Source organism: Argiope bruennichi, chromosome X2 (assembly GCF_947563725.1).
Source record: "Argiope bruennichi chromosome X2, qqArgBrue1.1, whole genome shotgun sequence".
Classification (NCBI taxonomy): Eukaryota; Metazoa; Arthropoda; class Arachnida; order Araneae; family Araneidae; genus Argiope; species Argiope bruennichi.
This window is the reverse complement of record NC_079163.1, coordinates 90,526,862-90,554,506: the sequence shown is the minus strand read 5'-3', so window position 1 is coordinate 90,554,506 and position 27,645 is coordinate 90,526,862.

Below are 27,645 nucleotides of genomic sequence, written 5' to 3'. Positions count from 1 at the left end.
TACAATAACATGAGGTTAATATCATTATCTTTCTATAACATTCCTTCGAGAAAACAAAGTAAAACTAATTGTCTTCAAATGGAATTTTTCAGGTTGTGCAGAGATGTGCAGACACTTTCACTTAGCAGTAAGATAATGTAGAAAAATAGGAAAACGACGGATGAATATCGCAGTTGCGAATTCGTCCGAATTCTGTAAGTGTAAGTTCACAAAATTAAAACTGAGGATTAATAGTTTAGGTAAGAATAAATTCTGGTAGATCAATAGGCCTGCATATCATTCCAAATGGCTATTTAATGTATAGATGGTATAGGAAAGATATTCTTAAACTTTTATATTACCGTATGCTGGAACCATCGACAATACGTTCATTTTAATACGAACAAAGCTCTATATCGAGCATTATTTTCTTCTAAAATCATCTGAATTACTTTAATTGAGAGTACTAAAGGTATGGTTTTCAGATATGTCATGCTCAATCTTACAACCCCTTTAGGAATCGCCTAAGAGACTCTGGATTCCACAAATGTCTGGTGTGAGAGATGCATTGCAATTGGTGAGCAAATTTGTGGCGATTCCTGTGACTCATATGCGTTTAATAAACATGCCCATTTTTAATAACAAAATGCGTGCTGCTTACTTAGCCGCGTTTATATCACGAATTATTTGCCGAATATCACCATTATTCTCAAGATACTAGTGTTGCGGTATGATTATGTTTTGCCTCAGATCATCAACCTCTTTTTACTCAAAGGTTTTAAGGATGTACCGAAGCATACTGTATACAAATTCAGTGTGTCCCAAAATGTATGTACACTTTGAATAACTATGACGTAAGCAGTTAATAACTCATTTAACAAAGTTTCATTATTCCAGTTAATTTATATAAATGCTAAATTTCGTCAGGTAACGAAAATGTTTGGATTGTTGTCCATTATTTTTCAAGCTATGGTGATGAAACTCAAGTATAGCATCGCAAACAGCGCTAAGGATGCTAATTGGAATTCGGGCTTATTTTCATTTAATGGACCCTGAAATAAAATCGAAATGAAATAAACTGAGATTAATATAATTTCTTTCTTTCTTCTAACTATTCTTTTACCAAATCTTCATCAAGATAGGTAGTCACATTGGAATAATAATGGAAAAGGGTTCCAGACTGCTGGAAGTATCAATTTTCCTTTTCAGTCTTCAATTGAATATTTAGCATGGTGCATTCCTGTTATAAGTTTAGGTAACCTGATTACGGTACTCTATAAGAAAAATATTCCAATTAATTCATTTGATGAAAAATTACTTTACGCAGTTATTATTTGATTAGTTCACATGACGTTTCGTTGTCAAAACAGGTTTATGAATTGTTATAGAACTTTAATTATGACAATTAATTAAGCCACTATACGTGAAAAAGTACAGCTTGAATAATATAGTTTTAAAATTCTCAGTATAAGAAATAAAAATAAGCTATTATTATATTAATGAATTAGAAACCCGAAACTTCGAAAAGGTAACAAGTTTCTACATTTGTATTCATTAATTAGAGTTATAAATTTCAATGCAAATTATGAATTGTGTGTGTGAAAGTTATTCAAAATGTTATGCATATTTTGAGGCAATTTTTATTTATATAGGTTCATTCTCATAAGACATTGTTAAATATTCATATATTGCATTCACACAAAGGATCAAACTTTTGCAAATGGGTAAAAATTCGAAGTAAATTTAAAAAAGAAAATGGAAGAGAAAAGAGAGATTAAAGAGAGTTTTGTTAGAGCCAGAATAATCATCAGCTCATTCCTTCTAAAATCATAATGAACTACAGTGCTAAACAGATAAAAGATTTGGCGGCCAAAGAACAGAAAAAAAAATAATGTAATGAAGCACACTTTGAAAGTGGAATCACTTTATATGATAATGTAATCTTAAGTTTATTGTTTCTTGAAAAGACCGCTTGAAGGCATGATCAAAATGCGTGCCAAGGATAATCTTTATAAAATTTTATTTTCCAAAAACTGATAATTAAATGTTACGATGGTAAAAGCCGATGAATGGCTTAAATGTTACGGTGTCAAAAGCAGATAAATGGTTTAAGCCTTAAAAAAAGTTTTTGTCTTTAACAATACAACCATTGAGGTCGCCTAGATGAATGGAAGTAAGGTGCAATTATTCAATTATTTTAATGGATTTAAATTTATTTAAATTGTAGAAAGCAACATGAATTCAATCTTATTAAATTCATTCACTCTTCTTTGTAAATTTGTAATACCAATTGTAAACTTCTAAATGTCTCTTCATAAAAGGACACTTTACATTTTACAATTCATTTATGGCAGACTGATATTAACGAAATAGGTAAATTAAATTTTAAGATTTTAGCGTGAAAGTTTTCAGCTTAAAAATGCATTTTTTTAAAATTTAGATATGAATTTGATATATTCGAAATTTTATGGAAATAATTTTTGCAATAGATGAATTCTCCTCTTTTAAAAATAAAGCAATTTGAAATTTTTTTTTCTGGCTTGAACTTGATCTACCCACGTCTGCTCGAAAAGAAGTAAGATTTTGAAGGTCAATGAAAGGAAAAAAAATTATTTATTTAACGCAAGTCTTACAAACATAGCAGAATATGGGTTGTAATTACGGGTATACAGCATAGTATATTTGGAAAAAATTAATTAAATTAATAAACAAACCCATTCCAGAGCAAGCAGATATAAACTGAAATATTATATTAAAAAGCAGGAAATACGTACAAAAATATGAATAAGTCAGCAACTCCCAACGGTAAAAAGCTCTGTACACCATACAGAAACATAAAACAGTAAATATTTCAAGCAAAATCAATTAAATAAAATTAAAAATGAAAGAACAAAATATAAAATGATAGCAGGAGAGCATTATAATAGACCGCTTCCACTATTCTTGAAATAAAATGGCATGAGTATCAAATAAAGAAAAAGACAATTTTTACTGTAAACAAAAAACATACAAGTAACTGGCGCAAAGTATAAATACAGTTAAATTAGTTAAAATTCCAGCATGGGAGACATGAGGAAGCAACCAAAAAATACCAAAAATTAATAATATTAATAATTAAACCACTTCAAGATCAACATAGAAACATTATTATTGTTATTATTTTAACCAAAGTCTCTTCATAAAAGAAGTTCCATGGATTGGGATAAAATATTTAGTTAACATACCGAAACAAAAACTCATATTTCCTGATGTTTCGTCCTAGAGTTTACTAAGGAATTAGTGAAGTTTAAATTTATCAGAGAGATGGGTGAGAGATAAGAGAAATATTTTCTAAATTATCTTAAAGGTTGCAGATTTATTGCTTAAATTGTCATGTATGGAAATTCGAAAGCAGTACGGAATGTCTGTATCATATTTATCAAACAAGGATAATAATAAATAATAAATGTTGTCAAACTGTGCCCTGATATCAATAGACGTCAGCGCGACGTGACTTCCCGACAGAAGGATCCTAATTTTACTTATCAAATAATCCATGGCCACTTCGGAATTCGATAATTCGCGGAAGTCAATCTGATGATCGTGAATCAAGTGCTACAAAATTTATTAAACTGTGAAATTAAAAGCCTTTCAATAATTTTGCCAATAGTTGGCAATAAACAAATAAATCAACGCTATTGGCATTAGGATAGGTATTTTTCTGATTGAAGCAGGAAAATGACCCTAAAATTTCTCAAAATTAAAAAAAAAAATGCAAATGACAATAATAAAAACGAAGTAACTTTTTAAAATATAGCATCGCAGATTCTATAGCCGATTCGGTCCAATCCTTGGATTTTATTTCCTTTTAAATTGTTCAGCATTTTTTTAGCTTCTTTTACCGCAACCTCCTGAAAAAGGTTGAAAAGAAAAGATTAACTTCTTTCTTCGAGGAGGGAGATTAACTTCTTTATTTAGAAAAAAAAAAAAAAAGCATGTAAATAACTCACCTTGGATGAAAAGTGAGCTGAACCCTGGAATATTTATATAATATTTTCTTTTATTTTTAATTTCCGAAAAGCAATTTTAAAAGTATCTCTGAATTTTTCAAAATAATTGGAGTAGAAAATTTCTCATGCCTTTCTCCTATTCGAGGTAATTATTCCATTTAGATCAACAAATTCTTTTCGATATGTATAGCCTGCGATTTGGCTCAACTCCTCAGGTTCTGTATTATCTCTGAATCTTTTAAATTTTCTATAAAGTGCGGTAACTATCTTGCTATTAACGGTCAAATAGTTGTTACAAACTTTTTAATATACATTGTTTATTTCTAATAAGACTTAAGAGAAGAGTTAAAAATCGAGTGAATTAAGTTTTCGTTAAAAATATCAGTGTCTTCTACTGAACAAGATTTTTAATGTATTGAATGTTTTTATGAAATTTCAAAAGAAAATTATTTACCAAATTTAAAGAAAAAAAAATCGCCACAATCTTGAAACTCACCAATAACTGCTCCCAGACGTACCTATGATCACACAGAGATTCCAATATTAACTCAAATTTAGACTTCAAATAATAAAAGAAGCTTCAGAAATATGAATTAAGTTAGGATATCTTGAATAGTTAGTTGAAATAAAAGTTACAACCTGTTCTAAATGGTTGTAAATAGTCAAATTCTTGTCTGGAATAAAACTGAAATGATTTTATCTTAATAGTCTTCAGGAAAGATATCTCCTAAATTGGGATCTCATGCTGAAGTTTTCAGAATAAATTCACAGTTTCGAAAGGCTCTCCACCGCCAATATTATCATACAAGTATTAAATTAATAAAAAAAATTTCTCAAAATAAGTAAGAAATGTACATTCTGTATTACATTTAAGGAAAATTTATATTTAGAATTTCAGCAATTGATAAAGGAGTTATCTGTTTTAGAAGAAAACTTAGAAATCTGAAGGGAATCCCTTCTGGGAGAAAGTTAATTTCATAGTTTTTTTTGTCCTTATTGTAAAGCTTTTTATCAATGGCTTATACAATACTTCATTTCGTTATGATACCACTATATGCAGAGTGATTCATTCCTAGTTCCTCAAACAAAGTTAAGGGACATGAAGAATCTTAATGAAGATGAATCGGAATCGCATAGAATTGAGGAGTCTGAAATTTCTTCTTTGTGAGCTACAGTAAAAGGAAATAAAGAAAAGACAAAGTATAAAGGATCAACATGTTTTAAAATATTTTCAATAGATGTAAAACAGACTTTAATCATGAAATTTACATTAGTGGAATAGAATAGGGCAGAAAGTATTCAAAATTTTGACAAGAAATTCTTTTTCAGACTTCTTATAACTTTCAGACTTTTATAACTTCGTCGTCGTCATATATATTTCTGGCTAAATACTCCATAAGCACATAAATAAGTTTAAATGTTTTCTTTCAAGTATGGAAGCAAAAACAAATGGTTTTGATACTTGTTATATTATGATGCTCTACCCTCCTATGGTACTTTAGACTAGAAATGCATATACCAGACATTATACCTCATACTGACGCGTGGCATATCTGGTCTAATGCTTAGCGCATCAATCAGTGGTCTGTCTCTTATTGTTGACTTCTGTTTTGATTTGCGAGTCAATTCGTGTTTAATTCTTTATTTCTAGCATCTTTTGTGTTTCAAAGATGCAATTTCAAAAGCTTCATTATTATGAAATGATAAGAAAATAGTATAAATAAAATTATATAACATATTCATAGATTGCCAAAATAACTAGTTGATTGAAGTGGAGGTGGAACTACTTTTAAAAATAACTGAGTGAACTCCATTTGAAAAGGCCGAACAGAAAAAATACTTTTTAATAAGATAGTACTTAAGTACAATAAGAATGTAGAATAAGAATAATAAATTAGAATACAAATAAGAACATTAAGGTAGAATAAGAACATTTTGATATTTAAGTAAACGCATTTCTAATATCAATCAAGGATGCAAACAAAAAACGAGAAAAGTTGACCTGTAAGATAGAAAAATATAGCTGTGTTAATGAACCTTGAAGGATTTCATTTGCCAGCCGAAAATGTTGTATGATGTTGCCTCTGAGAAAAAAAAATCTACGAATTCCTTATTTAATCTTATGAATTCCTTATTTAAAAGTTTATACTCATTTAAAACCTAAAAACAAAGAAGAATAAATATTAATGTGGATATCAAAATGCTTCTTCTAATTATTTTAATCTAAAAATTAGAAGTTTGCAAAGAGGAAATTACTTAAGATAGAAAATGTAAATAGAATCATAAGCGCTTTTGAATTAAGGATAAACATAGCGATGTAAATTTTATAAGTTCCTCCACCATTTCAGTGCATATCTATTTGTTTCAATAATAGATGCACAACTGGGATTATGAATACTCTAAGCAAAATCTCTGAGCTTCCATAACGAAAGTGAAATTTTATTTAAATGCTTTTGGATAAAGTGAATTAAAAGACACCGAATGTAGACGTTTAGGTTATCCAAAATTTCTACTGAGCTTAAATTTTTGCTATCGATTCTATGTTTCCAAAAATGTATTGAGAGAGAATAGAGAATACTTTTGATTTTGGTTACTAGATGGTTACCTTTTTTATATCCTAATGGAAAATGATTAATTTAGCCGAATAAAAATTTCTATTTGAGTTCCTCGATTAGTGGTATTTAGTTCAGAGAATTTCTTAGCAACAGATTTTTTCTTAAGAAATGTATTTAGAAACATATAAAATTTCTTCAACTAGTACAGAAAGATCTCCCATGAAGCCTTTACATTAGAATATGTTCATATTATAAAAATGAACACTGGAAAAATATCTTAAGCAAGTATTCATAATTTAATGGCATTTTAATAATATATACTACATAGCTATATAATTTTTTGCCAAATAGTGGTTATAAAAACATCATTTGAAAAAAATTGAACAGGATATTGATTAAATACTGATGCGTAGGGATAATTTCTCCTCTTTTTCAAAAAAAGCGATTTGGACTCTATAAAATTTTTAAAAATCTGTTTTGTATTTAAAGTTATATTTAATTATAAACGAATAAAAGCAATTTCCATAATGCATAAATGTTTTAATTGAGAGTCTGCATGAACTTTTCAAAATGAATTCTGCGTAATTAAAAGACAAAAGAAAGTTTGTTCAATAGATTGCATTAAAGAAAAAAATAAATTAAAAGTGATAGTATGAACATATGTTCTAGAAAAACAGAATTAAAAAATATTTTATATATCAAAAACATAATGGTTTCTCTTCTTCTCCCCTTTCCACTTTAAAATTGCATATAATAATCCGATTCCCTTAAAGCATAAATCAATCTTCCAAAACGCCATATCTCCAAAAGAATAAAAGAAGAATGAATAAATCGCCTATTCGGAATCTCCTTCTATCTTCTGACATCCTTTGAAGCGAACAGGATTTCTATTTAAATTCTACGATTTCGGTTAGGCTTGCAGTTTTAGACCCAAAGGTGATGAAACCTTCTCTAAGGAAGCAGAGGACCTGTTCTTTATTACTTTTGGATTCCTCACAAACGTCTTGAGTTTGCAATGAGTCAGGTTTGATGTTGACTTTAGCTTCAAGACATTGCTTATAGCGTCGCGGTTTACCAATAAATATCCTCAACGATGATATGTAAGAGGTCGTTGTTCACATATTAAACTTCGGCTCCCTCAAATTGCAGAATCATGTAAGCACGGCTGGTTGAAGCTTGGAGTGCATTTCTAGGAATGTTGTTATTTTAAGAACATTTAATAAATCTTTCGAATTTCCAGCCATTGTTTAAGAAGCTTTTATATTAAATCTAAATTCAGAACAACAATTCAAGCCAGCAGTATTAAATGAGAAATTCTTTCCTTCAAATAGGCCAATAATCATATATATATAATAAAATATGCAGTATTTAATTTTTATGCACATATATATACGAAGGAAAAATTCATGTAGGCTTTCATTTGAGTAAAATTTTTAGAATTTTTTTTTAGTAATGCCCCTGAAACCTATTTCTATAAAGTATATCAGGTCCTTTTACAAATGCTTATTTTTTTATCGCATTTGTAAATTTATGAGTAACATTTTTAAGACATACATTATATTTCAAAGTTCTGTTAGAGCTATTTGGTATGAACCTAATACTTTTGAATTGTAATGACATTATGATGATGACACATCAGGCAGCATCCAATTTTACGAATTCCCATGCTATATTAGGTGAGAAAAAACACCATTCTTTGAGAGTGTTTAAATTATTTAATAAATTTATAATTTAGGAAATACATTTAAAAATATTGCAGAGTAGTGTGTGAAAGTAAAATTTCCTTGCTTTCAATTGGAGCATTAATTACCTTATAACTACTCCTTATGCTCATTTTGCACATTTTTAAAATAAAAGGTTTCGATGCTGTTTAAGAGAATCCCAATAAATTAAAAAAAAAAACAATTTTTAAATATAGGAGGTATAGAATATTTTGCGTCTGATTAAATATATTCAAATTTTAGGATTTAAATATGAATACGTGATAAACCAATACCTTACAGAATTTACAAGAAGATTCTAAATAATAAATAAATTATTTATTAAAAAATACATCATTAAACTGAGTTCAGTTGAGCATATTTATGCACTTAGAAAGAGCAAAGTCTTGTTATCCATTTTATAGGATCATTTTAAATTGCAAAAAATAACAATATTTAAAAATTTGCTTCCAATTACCTCCGATATATATATTACCCTATTCTTTTTTATATTTATATTATTTGAAAATGAAAGAAATTCATAAATCTGTTATTCAAACAATTTCGAAAATTCATCAACTTTAATATGCTGAAAAGAATATCTTAAAAGTGATGGCTTCTAATTCAATGTTAGCTATTAGTTTCTATGAACTTCGAAACCCGCACTTTCGGAACATAAGCTGCTTAACACATTGAGCTCACACTTTACGACCAAAAAACATTGCCTTTCTATTTTTAAGCGATTATTCTCGGAACAATTCTCGATTCCATTTTTAAATGACTTTTTGGGGAGCTCTCTTACTGATAAAACTTCAACATCGTTTTAAATACTGATTTATGTATACCTTTTATATAATATTTCTATTTTTAAGTAGAGCATTCACTCACCAGTGGAAAAATATATTAACGCATTGTGTTAGTACATTTGATCTCCTCTGTTAATTAAGCGTTTTCTTCAAATTCTTTTGGAAGAGTTGCGTTTTTTGGAAAGTTTTATCGTATCCTGAATTTTCCCATTTGATAAAAGTGGCGATAATATCTATATCTATATAATCTATTGATATTATATATATATATATATATATATATATATATATATATATATATATTGGCCGGAGGAGTAGTACTCCATTGAAAGGTATAGAGGTTGTTAAAATACGGTAATATTTTATTTTATTATTCTTTAAAATGATGGATATTAATTTTTCAGAAGATATTTTAGGAGAGTCTGAACTAGAGCCACTGTTTAAGTATCGAAGGGAAAGCAACATGAATCACAGAGAAAGGTCGATTGGAGTACAAATGCGGTCACCGCCTTTATGTTTTCGATATAGAAAAATCCTTTGATTTTGCTAGTTCAACAGTTTTCGAGTTGATGAAAGGTGAAGACTTACATGGCATATTAATTTAAAATCGATGCATTGTCATTTATGCGACTTCTTCATTTTTGGAATTAAGTTGCAGGAAAACGTATAAATTTCAAAGGCGCAGATTAGTTGAATTTATCACATGCGCATTTATCGGTTATAGTTATCCCAAAAAACATTAAAATGCTTTATAGTAATCTTCATTTTTAAATGACCAAAGATGACGAAAGAGATAAATCATGATTTTAACGATTAGATTAACATTTTTAGATACAATTTTAATTAATTCCAGTCTTTGACAATTTTGTAATATAAAGCGGTATCATCAACATGTACCAGTTCTAGAAAGAGCCCTCCAAATTAGTGATGGAGCATCTCATATTTTACAAACAAGATTGAAAAAAATAATTGTTCATATTTTCTTTATCGTGATATAATGCTTCCCGGAAAATTTCCAGCTAAAATATTAATTTGACTAATTAATTTGTAACCATCTTTAAACATTACACGTCCTCATCATTTTCCCGGCGTAATTAAGACGTGACCGTATATCGCGTAATTACCTTTCAGGGTTTCTTATTTCAGTGTTAGTGTATGTATAGGGCTACTTTGTACTAAATGGGTGATACCCTATGTTAATAAAATAGACAATTTTAGATTTATGCTGTTTTTTTAAAGATGACATTGTAACATCAGAAATTTTCCAATAGGATTAGTATGATAAGCACAATTGCAATCAGATAATACTTCTCAATCGAGTCTTCATCGATCGACAGCAGTATCTTTGAATAAGTAAAAACTACACTCTCTGAATTAGAATGTATAATGTATGTTAACCCTTTAAAGGACCATTTTTTTCAAGTCATATTATGTTAAAATATTTTTAGGCTTGAAATTAGAATAAGAAAAGGGATTCATTTAGCTTATTAGATAAATTTAATTTGATTAATTAATTATTTCGGTTAATTAATAATTAAGTATAACAAATCAAGACACATCATTTTGTCTAAGATAAAGAACTGAAGTATCTAAGAGTCTGTCTTTCTAAAAAATTTTGTCAGAACTTATGCCAACCTACATAATTTCATACAAAGATTAATAAATTTGGTGGGAAGCATACTTCCCACGGCCCTTGAAAGGGTTAAATTTACTTCCAAAATTATATCCTTCTTCATTTAAGATTAATTTACTGCATGAAAATAAAGTTACCTATTCTATGTTTGCCTTTTTATTGCATTTGTATCTATTCATTAAAAATATTGCTTCTGCTTCAGTATATATAATTTTAATTTGCTTCCAAAAATAGAGAAGAATATTTTGAAACAGCTCACATGTAGATAATTGCAAAGAGAATTTAAATGAAACCGAATTCATTGTAATCTAAAACTTCATCCGAATCTAAAAATAAAGATAACAGAGAACGTTTATGTGCTTGACTTCACCGTAACTTTTTCAAAACTAAACAATTTCTAAACTAAATGCGGAGTTCATCACGGCAGAATTACAAAGTCGCATGCTCCTTTTACGTACTCTTGAGATATCGTTAAAATAATGCCTTTAATAGTATTACTTCATTTAATGGGAATATCAAGCCTATCTATCCATTCAAGAGTCTCTCAGATTAATGAATGTTCAAGTATCGTTCATTAAAGTCAGCTTGTTTCCAGGAGTATAGACCAGGAGCCACTTAAACTCTCACTGAAGATTCGCTGGGTAAATATAAAGGCAGATTAAGAAATTTTACATAGAAGTAGCTATAATAAAATCTCGTGTTATATACATATTTATAAAATAACTTTGGAAATGATGAATAGCTTCCGAATTTTACTTAAGAGTAATAAAAAATGCACCCTATTTTGAGCTGTAATTGGCCAATCTTTTGGTTTTCTGTTATAATTTGAAAATAGTATCTCATTAGTTGTAAACTTATATTTTAAAACAATGCAGAAATTATGAGGATGAACCTAAGCTTATATTTCACTTCCTGTACTTCAAGATCACAACTAAAATTTACATATTTAGTTTAAAACAATCTTGGGTAAGTGATTCACGGTTTGGTAATTGGAACTATAATTAGTAACAATTCAAATTAGCGTATTTAGAATACTAGAAACCGAATTAAGTAATGAAATGTGAGTTTCTACCCATTTTAGATATATTGAAAGAGTTTCCTGACAGCTTTTATGTAAGAGATAACAGCTTTTATGTAAGAGATAGAGTTTCATTCACAGAATAAAATTTGGTTTTGAATACGTAATTCTGTTAGGATATATCAGTTGCTTTTAAACATATTAAGATAATATTTAGGATTCTTTATAACTTTGCATGATGATAAAACTCGTAGTTTTCACCGTACACCGTACCGTCAATTTGAATATTCACTGATTATAGTAACTATGATATTTATATCGAAGCTAAGACTTACGTCAGGTTACAGTATTGTAAGATTCTTTGTTAAGAGTCATAAATTTGAATCGAAACAGAGTAGCAACTTTCATTACTTGAGATGTAAACTTGTAAAGAAATAGAACTAAATATTTTAAAGGAAGTACAACTGTGAAACATTTTTGTAGTATATAGATAACATGAAAACCCTTATATTTTCTTACATTTTCATGATTAAACTGAATATTCTGGGAATTTAATTCATTTCCTCTTAATCAACAATTTCATTATTTCCACAATGAATTAAAATTATTTAAAACTTCTTAGTATATTTACAGATATTTTAAAATTGTGTGACGTAGTTAATTATAATTTCTTATGAAATCTCAAAAACAAAAGTAAATTTAATAAAAAGCAGTTTTTTTTAAAAGACACTTTTATGTGCTTCTGGAAAACTGAAATTTTTAAAATTTAATTACTTTTTAATTTTTTATACTTTATTATTCACTATTATAAATTATATGAAATCTTGAAATCATTTTTTTAAAATTAATCTTAATATTATGTCCTCAATTTCAATTTAATTAATCGATTAGCTGATAGTTAAATTCTGAAAATAAGGAAATGAAATATTGTCAAGAAAATGCATGATTATTTATAATTTCAGAGTTCGCATCAGAAATATGACTTACAATCATTTACAGAATCCCTTCTTGACAAACATATGACATGAAGTTAAATAAAGTTGCTAAAAGAGAACATGATTAATTCAAATTAAATCAGCTTACAGGCATACTAAGTGATAGATTCATCTTATAAAATATGGTATTCAAATGCAAATTAAATAGGAATTATGAGTTTCTCAGTTGTTCTATCTGACATGAAGTTTCCTTTTTGGATACATTGACACCTTTCAATATAGAAACCTCAGTATTCAGTTGTAAACATGTATATGACTCATTGTACCGGATAATTTATGAATGTCTTTGATTCAAAGGTTCAAACAAAGAAATTCAACAACAATCAAAAATGCCTTCAGGGCAAATGTTCTTCCTGTGCTAAATATTAATTATGCATTAGGGTTACGAATAATTATGCAGCTTTATTTAATTATACGCTTTGCCAATCTTGAACCATTCAAAAGATTTCCACTTAATATTCGATTTATCGATCTTGTTTTGGCTTCTTGACTTCTAAAACCCAGCAGCAAATGTTAAATGTTATATAATTATTGGAACTGCGTTTTAAAGCTTCTTTTATGATTTGATGGAGCAGCGATTAAAAATTAAATTGTAAATTTGATATTGAAAAAATAGGTAAAATATTGTCAATCAAAATAGGAAATGACATAGAGTCAGATTGCATGTTGATTATTAGTTCAATCATTTACGGAACATTAATTTTACTCTACACCAATTACTACAATTACTATATTGCATTAATTTTGATTTGTCTATTTCAATAGTTTAATCAGAATAGTTCTCTATCTAATAATAAATTAAGCTCTGACTAACATATTTTTTTTGGTTATACATTGTTTTCTAAACCCTAATGAACTCATAGGCAGAAAATATTAAACGTTATATGCGTTTTTAAAAAGGCATTTTAAAGCGTTTTTTTGTGGTCTGATGAAGCAGTCTTTAAAAATTGTACAAATAACAGTACAGCATCAATTTCTCTTTGTACAAAGGGAAGCTTTGTTAAATTTTTGATTAACTGACATTTTTTATATCATTTTGGCTTGTAAAGGCCGAAAGATAAAGAGACAGAAGTAAAACTTTTTATACTTATCATAGTAATGCCTTAAAATTTTCTCTGTGATTTAAAACAGCATCATTTAAATATTTTACCGTGAATTTAACGTTTTTTCAGCAAGTTAAGTAATGTTAAATAAATAAACAATATGCTATTGGATTCTAATTGTAAGTTCCAATCATTAACGTGACGGTATTTGTTTCTGTTCATTACCTGTCGCAATAAATTGGCTCTATTTGTTCATTCTGATTAGTTTAAGTGACCAATCACTGTCAAACTCGAACGCAACAGTAACGTTGCAAAGATCAATAAGCAACAGATGTCAATCGTTATACACTTGTTGGAATAACAAGCTATGCTAAATTCTCTAACTCAGCAAGGATCGATAGACTGAATATGCCAAACATTTGCGCTTGTTGACATAACAGTATTAAGTCTCTCTTATAATCTAGGGCAATATTATGATTCAACTTTTGATAGTTGGGAGAACGATTTTGTTTTCAGGTCATTGACACGTGAAACTGTGTTGCAAATGCTGTTTTGACACGTTTTTTAAATTTTTGCTAAGTCACATATGAGGTAAGGAATATTGGCAGCGACCAAAATCTGTCCTAGGCCTTCTATCTTTGTTTCTAAGTATTGCTGGATTATGACCTCAACAAATATTTTCAATTATGCACATCTCGTACGATTTTACAGGCTTTCATTTAATTTGATTTCTTTGATTTTTGTTAGCTTTATTTTGTAAAAATAGAGTTCTATACTCTAATTATCACTTTCTTTCTGATGTTATAAATTTCCATATAATTGTTTCCTCCCGATGCCATTATACCAATTTTATCTTTCTAGAGCTTAATTAAACGCTTAATTTTTAATTATGTTTTTATAGAAATTTTGTAGAAGTTTGTTTTATGTCAATCTCTTAATTTTTAAATATTTTTAAAAATATTTTTTAATAATAATTATTAATTATTATTTAATAATAATAATTAAATAAATGTTTTTTATGTAAGATATCTGAAGTAAATTTGAAAAAAGTTGATTGCAAGATTCCACAATAATTTTGAATTAAGATAGACGAAAAGGAAATACCCTCATATCCATAAATTAAGGATAATTCAGAGTCACGCGGAAATCGAACTCTAAAATACATATATCACACGTAAAATGACAACACACATCTTCAAAAATCGTGTGCAAATTGCAGAAAGCTACCAGATGACACCGAGAGTACGTCACAATGACGAGAGTGTAAGAGAGTGATGTGTAAGGAATACAAGCAAAGAAGTAAAATTGTTCGCAAGCGCTTTATAAGCCTTTCAGTGCAATAACCGTATAGTTATGACACAAAGGACGCATTTGGATGATTTTTTACGTGGTAGAATTATCGGCCTTCTGGAATGTGGGAGTACCCAGCTAGAAGTATCCGAGGAACTTGGAATCGCACAGAGTGTCATCTCCAGGTTTTGGCAACGATTCCAAGATGGTGGTAGCACAAGTCGTAGACGTTACAGCGCAGGTCGGCCCCTAGTTACAACGCCTAATGAGGACCGGTATTTGGCAGTGGCTGCCAAAAGAAACACAGCACAGACGGAGCACAGCATCAGACTTGTCTCGTCAGCTCTCTTCAGTCACTGGTACGACAGTTACAAGGCAGACCGTGTACAAACAGTTAGGACAGATTGATCTATATGCTCGTAGGCCGGTCAGATGTGTGTCACTTATTGTAACACCCCAAGAGAACATCATTGAACGACACCGTTATGGTTGTGCTGGATTGCTCGTTTGGGGAGGAATTATTCTGGGTTCCAGAACTGACCTGCACGATCAAATTGGAACCATGACAGGCCCAATCTATCAGGACGTCATTCCAGAACAACATGTACGTTTGTTTCTTGGCGCCATGTGCGTAGAATTCGTGTTTACGGATGACAACGCCCATCCTCACCGTGCAGACATACGTAGTAAACAAATGCCTTCGATCCGAAGATATCACCCGTATGGACAGGCCAACATTTTCACCGGACTTGAATCCCGTACAGCATGTGTGGGACATGCTTGGCCGACGAGTTGCAACCCGTCAACCCCCTCCTACATGTCTACCGGAACTTCGGAAAACATTACTTGATGAATGGTGTAATATTCCCCAAGATCAGATCGATAATTTGATACTCAGTATGCCTAGACGTTGTACGAACTGTATTGCATCGTCTGGGAGACATACTATGTATTAACCATCATACCAACCATGTAATATTGGTTTTTGTAAATTTTTTTTTTGTAATTTGCTCCAGAGAGCAAAAAATCGCAATTTTTATTGATGATATCAAACATATAGCATCTTTTTTGCTCTTTACCTTTTGTTTAATAAATAGGTTTTACAAATAAGTCACATTTGTTTCGCTTCTGACTCTTTCTTTTCCTGTACTTGCATTATCTTTAATTTATGGACATGGGTGTAGATAATGAAATAAGGAGTTATTGTTCAAGGAAAGTTTGAAAATAATTAAAATCTTTAAAAAATACCTTTTATCAGATAAAATATAAATTTTTTTCCCAAGGATCTTGAGGTCAAAATAAAGTCGTTGTTTGAGATTTGGTATGAGATTCTAGAAGCAATACTATGATCAAACTAATGCACAATGGATTTCATGAGAAAGCAAATTCTTATGTATTAAAAAAACCTCAAGATATAAATAGGATTACAATTTAATTTTATTTAGATAACAATGCCTGATTCATGAATTTTGCGTTGATTTTCAGATTTTTTTAAATCTTAGTGTTCATCAATCAGATCATATAAAAGCATGCGTTTGAAAAACTATTTTTTATTTTGAATCTTCTTTACTTTTCTGTATTATCTAATTTTTTTGAATGATGTATATCAAGGGAAGCAATTCTCATCAATAGGAAATATAATCCTATATTGTTGTCTGATATGATTATTGCCTGCTAATGAATATTAAGAATTTGAAGTTATTAATGTCATTCATTCCTTCAAATTTTAAAAACAAGATCCTTTTTACATGCTGTGAACGAATGAGGAATGTTTCTCGTTGTTTGGTAACTTTAACTAGAAAAATTATGTAACTGGGTAGATGCTGGGTGTCGCAAAAATGACGGATGGATTTCGAAAATCAATTTAAAAAAAAAAAAGACGGAATGCGACAGAAATGTATCGTTTGTGGTCTTACGCTTGGGAAATTACGGAATTTTATCCCATCAAATTCCAATTAGTTAGCATTTTTGTCGAACGATGCAGCTGCAAGGCGATCTGCAACAGGTATAATTAAAACGAAGCACTTGGAATCGCCATATGACTCATTTTTGCCACAAACTGCGATATGTTATTGCTGCAAATAGAGGTAACATTAAAAACACCGTTGATTATTTTTTTGAAGCAGTCTTTCCAACATTTTCAGACTGTTTTTCTATATTGCAGTGCCACCTTTCGGTGGCAGTGTTAAATAAATTTGTAGTTTCTTGGGATAAAATTTCCTGAATTCCCAAGCGTAAGGCCGCAACCGACGCTATTAGCATCAGATATTGTACGATATTACCGTGATGTTGTCCATTGTTCTGAATGCCAGTCAATGTCGGATAGATATCAAACAATGTTGTTCGGCATTTTGTATTAATATAGGATACATTTCTACCGTATTCCTTTTTTTAAATTGATTTTCAAAGTCCATCAGTCATTTGTAAGACACCCGGTAAAAGCCACTATAGTATTGTATCACTTTTGTTACACAAAACAAAAGATAAAGTGTGACAAGGTGAACAAGTTTATTCATTCTTGATCCTAACTTTACTGAAGAGATTCCAACCGAAGGCCTAAGAATGCGTATGATAATTAGTTGCCACTATGTAGAAATATTGGTCAATTAAGTCTTTCAAGAAATAGAACAGTACTGTCCCACTACATCATGTTTCTGTGACTGTTTAGGTCCTCTTTCTTTATTCAATGAATTTTTGACTGGGAGGAACCGGAAATCCATCCTCAAACGGTATTGCCAAAAGATATGAGAATGAGAAAGATATGAGAACTTTGCCAAAAGATATGAGATTCAACAGATTTTTTTTTGCTGTACACCATCTTTCAAATGCAAAGTGTCATCGTATGTGAAGGTGAGATTGGTTGAAAATTTGTGAAACAGAATAAAATGTTTTGCTTTTCTGTCGTTTCAGCTTCCTTATTATTTAAAAAATTTCTGTCTAGTTTTTCTGCTGCAGATAAAGGTTACACCATTATTTATAATCTTTAACAGTGTTGATTGCATTTCAAAGGAAAAAAAATTGTCTTTGTCAGCTAAAACTTTCTAGATTTTATAGCTGTAATTGTAACTGTGAGAACAGTATTGTTATTTTTCATCACCTTTGAGCGCATAACACTTAAAACACTTGTATCAAAATTTTATTACCTTTGCTTGAAATATCTTTCAAGAATTTCTAGGAATTTATTTGTCGAATAATTTTTCTGATCACCCAATATATTTTTATAACACAAAATGTGTATCACACGGTTAAAATTTGCTTTTTAACTTCATATTTAAATTTTTCTAATTTACTGTTTTGAAGTTACAAGATAAGCCATTGGAAATGATTCTGCAATTTTAAATTATCGTGAAATGACGAATAAAAAAATTTCGTGCTCCACTTTCGAAACTTTCATATTAAACAAATGTAGCGAAGTTTATCTTAGACTATAATTATCCTGCAGTATTTCTTAATACCAAGATCAGCTACCAAGATTAATAATTAATGATGTTGATGATGTCGTGTCCGTGTTACCACAGAAAGGGGGTGCAGTAGCTTCTGAGGGTAAAGACCCCTGAGCACCCGAGGACAGAAGTCTGACTTCTAGCTCATATGAAGACGAAATTTACACATTCGCTTGCACAACCCCTTTTTACAGGGGGGCACATTCACACACCTCACAAATAGAACACAGATGAGGAACAACCATGCCCGAACCGGATTCGAACCAGGGATTCCCAGATCGCAAGGAAGATACGCCAACCCTATACAAGAACGCCGCCAGTTTAATAATTAACAATTTAAAAAGAATTAAGGTACAAGTAAGTTAATTTTTAAAGCATAAAAAATTTTAGTTTCTTCGAACATTTAAAAAAAATATTATAAATAATTAGTATAAAGTCAAATGTAACATGAAAAATTCCCATAATAGTATGCAAGCAAACGAGCTCTATAAAATAAAGTCTTTCCTCATTCACTTCAGTGCTAATAATTGAAAACAATTCTCTCGTGCTAGGATTAGCACAATAATATGTATTCATCTGTTATTTTTACGAGATCATACCATTAAGATAATATGTTGGCGATGTGCAAAAATTGAAAGGTGAAATAAAAACTGAGTATGAAAATAGATTTTTAGGGTTAAAAAATAAGGCAAATAGTTCGAATGTTAAATGCCAAAAAAGCATCGAAATTAATAAAATGAAGGGGGCAAAATCGAAATCTGGAATCGCATTTAAACGATTTTTAATACTCCATTATATAAGGAAGATGAGAAACTTTTCATTGTATATGATTTCACGCCATTGTCTTTTGAAATATGAGCTCATTAAACTTTGCTACACCCACGTGGGGTACGAATGGATAATAGCAATTATAAAGGTGACTTTTCATTATTACTAAGTGAACACGTTTAAAAAATAAAACATTTGCATTGTTATTATTAATGGAATATGATTAAATCTGAAAATATCTGAGTTATGAATAAAATAATGAATTTGTTATTGTTAATTATAGTTAAATTATAAATAATAATGCACTTGCGAGCTTTAATACACGCCATGAAAAACATGTGAATGTTTGCGAAGATTTATTTTTAACCTAAGCTAAGAATTACGCATTTTATTTCTGGTTCATTTATATTGGATATTTTATATAATTTGAAAGGACTGATGGCATCATTATGCAATCTGAGATGGAAATGGTTATCCTTTAATTACTAAGGCAATGGATTCAAGTATGGACTTTATGATCCGATCATGATTTAAAATTACGTCGCCCCTAATAAATTAAACATCACAGTCTTACAATATAAGTAAATGGGAGAATATTTTCTCTTTTTGTGTGATAAAGACAGCAAGATCGTTGTGTCTTGATAGTAGAATCTTTGTATCGGAATAGTGACTCGACTCCACGAAGATTCTTTGTATATGCTGGCATATATCAAATCTTTCATTGTGTGATTCATTTGTATTGCCCAGAAGTCAAGCCAGAGAGCATTGGCGAGCTTGTAACATTTGCGATGGCGCTGGTATCCACTTGTAACCAAGAGTACTGTTTTGACATGGCAGAGGTATTTGAACTAAAGTGGACATGTTTATGTTCTCTTCATTGATAAATGCTCTTGGCCATCATTAATATAGTTTAAAAACTGGTAGACAGAGGCTCTTTTTAGAAGGAAATGTTGCGTTCGAGCTGGCTGTTAGTGATTTTCCCTAAAACGAGATAGAAATATAGGGGAATTTCTGCTGAAATTCCTTCAGGAGGATGTATATAGGACATAAATCCGATTTCCATCTTGGATACTACTTAGGAGTTCCAAGGTTGCTTTGACTTATAGATGTCATGCATCATATTATAATGAGTCCTTGTCTCATGAACTTGAGGAATAAAACAAGATGGCTGACATTTTAATGTTTGAAGAGAAAACTCGTAAAAAAATGCTTGAATAAAATATATTCTGGAAAGGGAATTTCTAATTTTTTTGACAGATCAAATTGTTAAAAAATAACTGAATAAAACAAATTTCTGGAAAGATTGTTTTGTTCTAGCTCTTATTCCATAAGTATTTGCTTCATATTTACATATTTTTATGAAAATCTTTCAATACTCATTTATTTATCAAAATATTTTTTTCGGCCTTTTAAACTTTATTCTGATTTTCAGACATTTCCATTCTTTCTTATATTCATAGTGACAATGGAAGGTTTTAAGACTATTCAGAGGCAAGCACGTCAGCTAAAGTAAATGGATTAGACTAAGATTTGTTTTTGTGCAATTACCATTAATATTATTTCACAGGTTTCTAAAAGGATGGGACTTTTTATGAAACATAAAATCCACCGAAAATGGCACACGTAGGTGTACATAAAGAGACTAAAGAGCCTACTTAAACTTCCATTTAAAGTTTGCAATAGCCATTTTGCAAGAGCCTAATGTACAAATAATTTTTCGCTTCAAATTTTTATCTGAAGAAGGGCATTCAAAGCTCATTTTCAGAAAACGCTCCTTTTCTTTATCCTTTTTTTGGAAGGCAGCTTATCCATGGAAGTTATTGCCCTTCTACGGGACCGAATGTCCCATTTGTACTAATCCTCTTAGCAGGCTACGAAAATCCTATCCTCGTTGTCACAGCATACTCTCGCTTTTAATTTTACGCCTGGCTGAGTAGTTTTTATCCCTACTTTTGAAATGAGAAAAATATTAGGCTGAAAGATTACCTTAAGACCGAATTGTTTTAGATACGTCTCGACTTGAGTTGTTTTGAGTCTTCGGAACTTTCTTCTGTTGTTTAGTGATCCGGCATCGAGAAACGAAGGAAGAAAAGTATTTTAGTGGCAGGGGTGGCCTTCATATATGCTTCGAATTTAGTCCCCGGCTTTAAATCTGTCAGATAATGTGTGTTTCAAACACTCATTATAAACTTTGTTTTATTTCCCTTTTCATTTTGATAAGTTATTCTGAATATTAAAAGCTATTGTTGCGAAATGTTTCGCTTTTTTCAGTTCAGTTTTTAGATGAATATGATAAGTGGATTCAGTTTTAGTTAAGGCTTTCTTGGCAGAACTATATGTGAAGAAATGGTTGCTTCTCAGAAGGATTGGGAAACAGGCATTATGACAACTTAAATGATGAAAAGCATTAAGATGCTTTTAGTAAAAACAGTATTTTTTGTGAAAAGTAAGAAGTATCAATAACTGAAAAATCGTAGAATTTCGAAACCTTTAAAATGGTTTGAGAATTATTTTAGTCTCTCTTGCTAATTATTGAATTACTTGCTGATTTCAACAATCAGCTGTTCCACCATTATATTTATAGTATTAATTTAGTCATGCCAACTTTTAATGAACTACACATTATTACAACAAATGAAAGTGCAATTTTAAATTATTCCTGCATAATAAACTTAGAGCATTCTGTTTAATAATTATGTTATAAAAGTATCGAAATTGATAGCGGAAATCGATTCAGTTCTTGAGGCTTGGCTCTGGCAAAGCCTTATTTTCCGATATCTCTCGAAAGTGGTGACTTGTAGGCGAATGTGTGTGGAAGGGGCAAGTTACTATTGATGACATATTTTTGTGCTATTCTCTTTCACTTGAAATAAAAAGTGGTGAAATCGGCTCAATGGTATCGGCTGAGGACTCTGTTCCATTATTATGGAAAAACTGTTTTCCCATTATAACGTAAGTTTTATGAAAGGAGTTTTATAAAGTTTTCTGTACATTGTTTATGAAAAAAAAAGTTTTTCCACAAATAATGCACAGTAATGTTTTTAAGAGTTCTCTTAAAAATGAGGAGGATTGGAGGAGAACATGTAATCATTGACGATGTGAAATAAATTCACATGAAATAAAAATTGGTAAAATCGGATAAGTGGATGGATTTGGGGGACTGTTTCTTTGATTTTGCTAATTATTTTAAATACATAGAGATAAGCAAGGTTGAAGCTGTAAACTGCATGCCAATAAAAGAGAAATTTTTCAGGATATTTTGAAAAATGATAAATGGATAGTATTAAAATGAAATAATTTAAATTTGTGTGATGTTGCTTTGTTTTTAGTTGGAGCTTTCTCGAGTAAAAATGAAGGAACGATTTCTTCCTCAATTATTTTTTTGTATTACACAGAATATTCCTTAAACATTTCTAAAGTGTAAACTATCTTATTTCTTGTTTAGAGCCTCTATATATTTAAAATAATAAGCGAAACAACGAGACAGTGATTCAGCTTCATCAACCTGTCAAATTTTACCAAAGCTATTGTACCAATTTCGAAATTTTTTGTTTCATATAAATATTCCTGACTCCTCGATGCTTTTTCGCTGGTTGTCTATTTCTTTCCACTCCTTTTCAAACGATATCGAAAAATAAAATTTTGACATTCCCAAAAACTGGAAAAATTTTGCCAATTTTCTTTGTCAACTTAATATTTTTGCCTTTTAGAAATATAGCTACAAATCAGAATGCTTCATTATTGTGATAAATGGATTCATTGGATTTAATTATAATATTATAATTATAATATAATTACAATATTAAATTATAATTCAGTAGATAAATGGATTTAATTTTTACTGTAATTATTCCTTTATTATACTTTCGTTGTAACAAGATGTGCATAAAAATTAGCTGACATGATTAAATTAATCTTATTAACCAGGCGAACATATTATTTTCATTGATATAACAATGTCGATGCATTTTAATGAAATGCATCTTATCAAAACGAATGAAATAGTTCTTTAAAATTATGATTGTATAATATTGATAAAGAAATATTATTGGTTAACTATACTTGCAAAATGGCGAAATCTGTACTGTTATTAATGTTGGAGGATCTTTGTAAGTTTCATTTTGCAGTATTACCATTTTATAATATTATATTTAATTCTAACTTATAATATTATATAATATTCTATAATATTTCTCTTCTATAAAATTATCTATAATTTTGAAGTAGAAGGTACTGATGACATATCTAGAAGTTGTGAATTTTCATAAAAATTGGTGAAATAATTATAATAAATATTTTATTTAGTGCTTATGACTGAAGAACTCTGACACAGATTTTCCCCACTGAGAAAGTAATATTGCTTCAGAAATATCTCTTGGGAGAAAAAGGACGGTGGTAGAAGAAAAACACCAACGATTTGATATGACCTTCATATGACCATTGGTGGTATTAATTTCATATGAAATAAAGATTGGTGAAATTAGTGTCTGAAAGAATTATTCTTTGATTTTGCTAATAATTTTAGATATATAGATGATGGTCTAACCCCTGAAACATGCTAATAATTATTAACTTTGAATCTAAGATAATCGAAAATTATTCTTTTAATATTGAATAAAAGGAAAAAAATAAATGACATGAGCAAAAATTAAGCAATTTCATCAAATGACTGGATATATTTCAAAGGTTTCCTTTTATACAAGAAAAGCGTTTTAAGCAGAAAGAACATTAAATACTGAAAATAGAATTTAAGAAAATTTAAAGATTTTCAACCAGAAAATTAAATTAAAATTTCGAAATTTCAGCTCCAGTACATAAACTTGAATATTTTTTAGTTATTGATTGTTAGTCAATGAGATCGAAATTGCTCCTCATATTTTTTATTCAAAATAATCAATTAATAGTTTTTAGTTTTAGTAATAGTATTTTAGCTTCACAGTTAATTGATAAATTATTTTAAACTGTCAATTAATTCTTAACAGCTTTTAAAAATATATGAAATATATTTTTAAAAAGATGGAGCAATAATTAATATTAATTTTAAATATTTAAATCTTGTTAAAAAAATGCCTATTTGATTTTTAGTATTATTTACTGCACATTTTCAATTTATTTTAAATTTGTGTACCCATTTGTTTACTCTCACGCAAACGAAGTATCGAGGAAGTAATCTTTAAAAAAATTCGAACTCTACATTTTGATGAATTTTCGCATTTCAGATTTCTCGGATTCCATTTTTAGCATTATCCTAGTTTGTCTTTGAACGCGATAATTCAAAATCGCTTTAAGGCTGGACGGATGAAATTTGGTATATGGAATTGTGACGAAATTTGTAGATTTTTATCAAATTTTAAATAAAATCCATTCACAGGATTTCACTCAGATTGGATGCTCGAATACAAGTGAATTCGATAACTACAAAATGCAAAGAGCTAATTAGATGAAATTTAGTACAAAGATTTTGTATCTACGACATAGATCCTTATCGCATTTTTAATTAAAATTTTTAAACGGTTGACCAGCTGTTGGTCTGTACTTTCGCATGTTTATAAGCACAATCTATGCTTATATAAAGTTCAATGTGTGTGTGTGTGTGTTGGCGCTCTACAGAAAAGACCATTTGACCTACAGCTACCAAATTTGGTACGTGTATACCTTAGAGGTCGGGAATGTGCACCTGGGGTAACTTTTTATGAATTTTTAATTTTAATTTTAATTATTAATTAAAAACTAACTTTCTAACCAAAATATCTTTTCATTTTCCCCAACGCCAAATGATTAAGGCTTCAGTTTTTTCCCCAAAAGTAATGAGGCTAGGGTTAAGATTTTTCGGTCGATTATTTCAAACGATTCTGTTTATTTTCTTAATGTTTGATGCATTTAAAATTAAACATTGGTAATTAATCGATCTTTCAGATTCATTCTGAAGTACTTTTGAATTAAAATAACACAGGATAAAGGAAATTAAAAATTTCTAATCTGCATAGCGTTACCCCAACTGGCGTAGAAAAATTCACGCATTTACGTTACCGTAACTGGCTTTGAAAATTCACTCATGCGCATTGTGTTCTGATTGTTTACATCTATTTTCAACGGAAGCGGACTTGATTTATATTATTTTTAGGTTAATTGTATGCTTTTGTAATTAAATTGTATTTATGTTAGTTTAAGTTCCTCGTTTTTTAAGTAATTTTTTTTACCTGTTTTCGACTGATTATTTTAAACAATTCGGTTTATTTTCTTAGTGTTTGATGCATTTAAAATTAAACATTGTTAATTAATAGACCTGCTCAAAATGAATCTGAAAAAATTTTGTTGACAAATTCTTGAGATATTACATAAATTAAGAAAGATATTCTTAAGTGCCCATAATATTTAAATGCTCAGTGACTCTGTTTTCAGTAATCATATTACAAAAAAAAAAAAAAAAAAAAGCTTTGTTTCAATAAAAAATATTATTATATTAATTACAGACTAATCATTTCCACTTTAATTTAAAGCATAAATTCTACGGGAGCTAATAGAAAATTAAAGAGATACAGATTACGTTATGACTGAAGGCCTTTATAATATTATGAGTGAATTGAAATTTGAAGTTTAAAAATATTTTAATGAAGAAGCTATTAAAGTAGGAATTACATAAAATATTTAATTATTAAAATTTTAACGAGAATTAAGATTGGTGAACTGGCTGGTCGCCAAAGGCGGCTAGTAATTTATAAATTCAATGACTTACATCTATGAAATTCGGTATGTGATCTTGTGTACTGTGTAGCAAACAACTGTAGTTTCTTGTCAAAGTTTGGTATTAATTGGCCAGACAGAAGGCTTCCAAAATACATATTTTCGTGAAAGATTCAGTAAAAATGCTTGATTCACACCAAAAACTTAAATTTCGTAAATATGTTCAAAAATTCCATGCAAAGTATACGCGACCTTATTACAAGTTCATAATTTTATGCGGAGGAAGTGGAATAAAACCTTTATTGTAGAATGTGCAAGAAAATATCTGGAGACCACTCTCACTGGTTAAAAATGGAATGTCTCTTTTACTTTGCCATTAAGCGTATTTTTGTGATATACATCAGTTATTTTTGATCATATTTCAAAATATGAAACAATACTTCAATGGTATTTTGTTCAGATTTGTTCTTGAATTCAACTATTGCTTTGTATTCAAACTTTAGTTCCACTTTATATTGGCTCTTTAATGTTTATTTTAAAAATTCATATAATTGAAGATCTTAGCACAAAATAGAGTGATATATTTTTTAAGTAAAATAATTTATCATTTATCCAAAACTTTAAACCAATGAAGTTATTCAAATTATTTGAATAATTTAACGTACATTTTCCTTGAATAAGTTTAATGAATTTTCCTCCTTATTTTAAAGAACACTGAAATGAAACTAAACATTAATCACTTTTCTTCTTTTTAAAGATTTAATTACACATACATATCGCTGCAAACAATTCTGAATGAGCTATCAAGATGAAATAAGCGACGGAAATCTTGTAAAGTTTTTCGCACTATAATTGATTTTAAGAGGAATCGATAGGGTATTTCCATAATGAATAGTAAATGTCCCAGGAGAGATTAGGCTAAATTATAATGCAATTTATCTTGGTGTAACGTAGCTTTGGAGAATAAATTTTTTATTTGCTATCAAGTGTGCAACAACTTCTGTGTGAAGGAGGCGGGCTCTGATATTTAGCTGTGTTATGTATTTGCCCCAATCCAAATTACTCCCAAGGAAAAATTAAGTGAAATTTAGCGTTCCCAAAGTGGATCTTTTTCAATTAGGTGGTTTTTGGCTTAATGAATATTAATTACCTAGACATGGAGGATGAGGAAATTAACGAGAGAAGCTTTAGAATTTCATCGTTTAACAAGAAGGAAACTGAATACGTTTGATAATGATGGTTTGATTTTGATGAGAGAATATAAGCTTGACTTTTTTGTTCATAAGTGGACTTTTGTTTTATCTTTTTTTTCAGCAAAAATATAATTTTGTTTTCGCCTTTAAGATTTTCATAATTTTGAGTGGTATATTTTTTGACGGTAGGGTTCATTAATTTATTTTTGATATTTTAACCTACATTTTACAATGAATTCCCTGGGGGTTGTATAAGTTGTTATACTTGTAATAACATAAAATAACTTCTGTACAAAAAATAAGTTTAACTCTTGTATAATAATTAAACATAAATATTATGGATTATTTCCATTTAGTCATATTAAATTTTTACTTGTAAATGTATTGAGAAGAATTTTCTGCTGTATATTATAATTAAACAATTTTGAGTACGAAATTCGAAAACACATTTACCCATATGCATTGAAAATAATGTTGACATTTTACATTTTCTTCCTTATAAAGGTACTTTATATATATATATATATATATATATATATATATATATAT